Here is a 6,175-nt window from a genome sequence, read left to right as displayed (position 1 = left end):
AACACTGGCTTTTTAATTCACACAATATTCCTCCCCATATTCAATAGACTATCTCATTACAGGTACTCTACTTACTGCTATAACTCTACACAACTCACATGAGTCTAATATCCATTCTCCCAGAACTCACATTGTTACTCTGTTAACAGTTATTACCAACACTACTTTACACAGTTTCTTTTCTTGCACAATTTCCTTTTCCTGGCCCTAAAATTTTCCTTCAAAGTAAACTTAGCCAGCAACAAGAAATTACAGTAAGAAGAACAAAGTGACAAAGAGAAGACATAACACTTATGCAAGAACAACAACTAATTAATCCCCAAGACTAGACAAAGAAGCTAAGGAACTGATTAAAACCGTCAAGATAAAATGATGACCAGACAGCAACAAAAAACTACAAACCAAACCAATAATCAGGAAAACATGGCTGGAACCAATGAACACAGTAAAAACCAGTAGGGGAACAGAACATTGGACAAGTAATTAAAGATCTCAAAACATATATTAGAGACCAACTTAATCAAGTAAAGGAAGAGATTAAGAATATGAAGAAAACACTTGGAGAGGAAATTGCAGACATATGCAAAAAGATAACAGAGATGATGGGGATGAACACCACAGTTCAAGAAATAAAAAATACACTCTCAGCAAATAGCAGCAGATCAGAAGAGGCAGAGGAGAGAATTAGCAACGTGGAAGACAGTACATCTGAAATCAAACAGATAGTAGAATTGATCGATAAAAACATAGAAAAAATCCAGCTAGGACTTAGGGAATTGAATGACAATTTAAAATGCACAAACATACATATTATAAGCATCCCAGAAGGAAAAGAGAAGGGAAAGGGGACAGAAGGGGTGTTGCAGGAAATAAGGGCTGAAAAGCTCCCAAATCTACTGAGAGAGATGGATGTACATGTCCAGGAAGTACAACGCACTCCAAACATCATAAACGCCAAAAGGCCCACCTCAAGACATATACTTGTCAAATTATCCAATGCTCAAGGCAAGAGAAAATTCTAAAAGCAGCAAGAGAAAAGAGAACCATCACATACAAGGGAGGCTCCATAAGATTAAGTGCTGATTTCTCATCTGAAATCATGGAGGCAAGAAGGCAGTGTTATGATATAGTCAAGGTACTAAAAGAAAAAATTTCCAACCAAGAATACTCTATCCACCTAAACTAGCATTCAAAATTATGGAGAGTTCAAAATATTCACAGAAATTGAAAGAGTATGCCGATAAGAAACCTCCCCTTCAAGAAATACTAAAAGAGTTCTGCAGGAAGAAAGGAAAAAACAGGAGAGTCAGAGTTGGAGGAGAGTGTAAGAGAAACATAGAAGACAAAAAAAAAAGGAAATAAACAAACAAAATATAACAAACAAAAGTCCAATCAAAATATGGCTAACGTAAATAATTCCTTGAAAGTAATAACAGTGAATGTCAATGGATTAAACTCACCTATCAAAAGATTCGGACTGGAATATTGGATAAGGAATATGACCCATCTATATGCTGTCTACAAGAAACACAACTTAGACCCAGGGATTCATGGAGGCTGAGAATGAATGGTTGGAAAACAATCTTACAAGCAAACAATAACCAAAAAAAGGCAGGAGTAGCTATATTAATACCAGAAAAAAAAAGACTTTAAATGCAAAACAATTGTGAGAGACAAAGAAGGATACTACATATTAGTGAAAGGGACAATCTCTCAAGAAGAATGAACAATCATAAATATTTATGTTCCTAACAAGGGTGTCTCCAAATACATGAGGTAAACACTGGAAAAACTAAGTGAAAGAATAGATGCCCCTACAATTATAGTGGGAAATTTTAATACACCACTATCAGCTTTGGACAGAACATCTCAAAAGAGAATCAATAAAGAAACAAAATATTTAAACACTATATTAGAGGAGCTGGATCTAATAGACATATACAGATCATTACACCCAAATACAGCAGGATATAAATTTTTCTCAAGTGAACATGGATCATTCTCCAAGATAGACCATATGCGAAGCCACAAAGAAAGGTTCAATGAATTCAGAAAGATTGAAATCATGCAAAATAATATCTTTGACCACAGTGGAGTGAAGCTGGAAATCTGCAAGGGCCAGAGGCCCAGATTTCACACCATGATTTGGAAATTAAACAGCACACTCTTAGAAAAACAGTGGGTCAAAGAGGAAATCTCAAAAGAAATCAACAACTACCTTGAAACAAATGATAATGATAACACAACATACCAAAATGTATGGGATGCAGCAAAAGCAGTACTGAGAGGGAAATTTATAGCCATAAATTCATATATCAAAAAAGAAGAAAGAGCAAAAATTGAAGAAATAACTGCACATTTGGAGGAATTAGAAAAAGAACAACAAAGTAATCTAACAGGAAAAAGAAGGAAGGAAATAATCAAGATAAGAGCAGAACTAAATGAAATAGAAAATAAGAAAGCACTTGAAAAGATAAACAAGACCAAGAGCTGGTTTTTTGAGACGATCAATAAAATTGACAAACCCTTAGTGAGACTAACAAAGAGAAAAAGAGAGAAGATGAAAATACACAAAATAAGAAATGAGAAAGGAGATAGATATCACCACTGACCCCGCAGAAATAAAGATTATCTTAAGAGGATACTTTGAAAAAATTTATTCCAACAAAAATTAAAATTCAGAGGAAATGGAAAAATTACTAGAAACACATGAGCAGCCTATATTGATGAAAGAAGAAATTTACTATCTCAACAAACCAATCACAAGTAAAGAGATAAAATCAGTCAGAAAAAAACTCCCAACTCAGAAGAGCCCAAGGCCAGATGGCTTCACAGGTGAATTCTACAAAACATCCCAGAAATAAATAACACCAATCCTGCTGAAACTCTTGCTAAAAAATCAAAATAGAAGGAACATTATTGAACTCATTCTACAATGCCAAAATTACCCTAGTACCAAAGCCAAATATAGACACCACAAGAAAGGAAAATTACAGACCAATTTCTCTAATGAACCTAGACGCAAAAATCCTCAATAAAATACTTGCTAACCATATTCAACAACACGTTAAATGAATTATACACCATGACCAAGTGGGATTCATTCTGGGTATGCAAGGATGGTTCAACATAAGAAAATCAATCAATGTAATACACCATATAAACAGATTGAATGAAAAAAACTTATGATTATATCTATAGATGCAGTAAAAGCATTCGACAAAATGCAGCACAATTTCTTGAAAAAAAAAAAAACACTCCAAAAGATTGGAATACAAGGAAATTTTTTGAACATGAAAAAGAGTATATATGAAAAACCCACAGCCAACATCATTTACATGGTGAAATCCTAAAATCCTTCCCTCTAATATCAGGAACAAGACAAGGATGCCCATTCTCTCCCCTTCTATTTAACATTGTCTTAGAAGTACTTGCTCGAGCATTGAGGCAAGAACCAGATATAAAAGGCATTCAAAAGGAAAGGAAGAAGTCAAAATTTCATTATTTGCAGATGACATGATCCTATATATAGAAAACCCTGACAGATCTACAACAAAGCTTCTAGAACTCATAAATGAGATTTGTAAAGTCATAGGTTATAAGATGAATGCACAAAAATCAGTAGCATTTCTGTACACCAATAATAGGCAAGTTGAGGACAAAATCAAGAAACAAATACCATTTACAATAGTAAATAAAAAAATCAAATACCTAGGAATAAATTTAATTAAAGATGTAAAAAAAAAAAAACTTATACACAGAGAACTACACAAGACTCTTCAAGGAAATCAAAAAAGACCTAAATAAATGGAAGAATATTCCCTGTTCATGGATAGGAAGCCTAAATATTATTTAGATGTCTATCCTACCAAAACTGATCTACACTTTCAATGCAATTCCAATAAAAATCAAGACAGCATTCTTTTAAGAACTAGAAAAACTAACTATGAAATATATTTAGAAAGGAAAGAGGCCCAAAATAGCCAATGACATATTGAAAAAGAAAAATGAAATTGGAGGAATCACACTACCTGACTATAAAACATATCACAAAGCTACAGTAGTGAAAGCAGCATGGTATTGGCATAAGGAGAGACACACAGACCAATGGAACCGAATTGAGAGTTCTGATATAGATCCTCATATATAGCCATATAATATTCATTAAAGCCACCAAATCCACTCAACTGGGAGAGAATGGCCTCTTCAACAAATGGTGCCTGGAGAACTGGATATCCGTATGTAAAAGAATGAAAGAGGATTACCATCTCATACCTTATACAAAGATCAACTCAAGATGGATCAAAGACCTAAATTTAAGAGACAAGACCATAAAGACTTTGGAAAGCAGTGTAGGGAAGAATCTACAGGAACTTGTAATAGGAAATGGCTTCATGAACTTCACACCAAAAGCACGAGCAGCAAAAGAACAAATAGATAAATGGGACCTCCTCAAAATTAAAGCCTTCTGCACCTCAAAGGAATTTGTCAAGAAAGTGAAAAGGAAGCCTATGCAATGGGAGAAAATATTTGGTAAACATATATGAGATAGGAGAATTATAACTTGCATATATAAAGAACTCCTATATCTTGAAAATAAAAAGATAAAAAAACCCATTTAAAAAATGGGAAAAAGATTTAAACAGACACTGTTCCAAAGAAGAAATACAAATGACTAAAAAGCACATGAAAACATCCTCCAAATCTCTAGCTATCAGGGAAATGCAAATCAAAACTACATTGAGATACCATCTTACTCCCATAAGATTGGCAGCTATGAAAAAACAGAAGACTACAAATGCTGGAGAGGATGAGGAGGAATGGGAACACTCATTCACTGCTGGTGGGAATGCAGAAGGATCGCACCATTCTGAAGGACAGTTTGGCGGTTTCTCAAAAAACTAACCATAGATTTGCTATATGATCCAGCAATTCCACTGCTGGGTATATACCCCGCAGATCTGAAAACAAGAACACAAACCGATATATGCACACCAATGTTCATAGTAGCATGGTTCACTATCGTCAAAAGTTGGAATCAACCCAAATGCCAATCAACGATGAATGGATAAAGAAAATGTGTTTTATACATACAATGGAATACTACTCGGCTTTAAGAACAAATACATTACAAACACACGTGATAACATGAATGAATCTTGAGAATCTTGTGTGTTGAGTGAAGCAACCCAGACATTGAAGGACAAAAACTACATGACCTAAATGATATTAAATAAGTAAACCAAACTGTCTCAGAGAGCTAGAGACTGGATGATAGGTTTACAGGAAATCGAGGGGTAGAGGAAGGATGTAAGCTGACACCTACGTGGGTGAAATATATGATAAGCTGGAGGTAAGTATGTGTACAAGGAAGGGAAAAAATGGGGGCATAGGGTAATCTTTGGGTGGGGCTTTCAGGGTTTGAGGGGCCTAGGGATGGGAGGATGGGTAATATTGCCCAAGAAATTGGGGGGAGGGTGGGGCAACATGGGAACATAGGAGATTGTCAGGTGTTCGTTGAGAGTATAATGCTGAGAAAACCTTTTCAAAAATATAATAAGGAAAGTTACCTGTTTAAGATACTTAAATGGGATAATCTGATGCAGGACAGACTCCTAGGGAATATGTGAATGTTCATTTTGCCAGAGTGGGTTATATCATTGGGTAGAGACCCATATAATGAGAGTGAAGGTATACCCATTGAGGGCGCACGGCGGCCAGTGGGTGGTGTCAAGGGCAGACGCACAGCGGTGCGAAGAATGCTGCGGAGACGGAGAGTGGTGGCAACGCGTCTCCTTTATTGAGGAAGACAAGCGTTTATATAGGCTAGGGCACTGGCGGTAGCAAGGCTAAGCCAATTAAGGCAATGTATGTGAGGGGAGGCCACTAATTGGCTGAGGGACGGTTGGGGGTGAGGTACGAGGGTAAGGGGGGACGTGTGGGGTGTGGATTGGCTTAAAAGAAGGGATCTCTGATTGGTTGTTGGAGGCTGTTGCTAGGTAAAGGGGCAGAGGTGAAGTTATCATTCTGGCCGGGGGTATATGGGGGCTGGGGCAGAAAATAAGGGGAAGTTGTGGGTTGGGTTCTGGTGAGGCGCAGGAGAGGCAGGCCGATTACCCTAGGGCGGCCCCTATGGAGACCGGATGCTGGGTGGAGATAGAGGCGGCAACCCTTA

This window comes from Dasypus novemcinctus, chromosome 19 (genome assembly GCF_030445035.2).
Source record: "Dasypus novemcinctus isolate mDasNov1 chromosome 19, mDasNov1.1.hap2, whole genome shotgun sequence".
Lineage (NCBI taxonomy): Eukaryota > Metazoa > Chordata > Mammalia > Cingulata > Dasypodidae > Dasypus > Dasypus novemcinctus.
Note: the sequence above shows the minus strand (reverse complement) of the source record.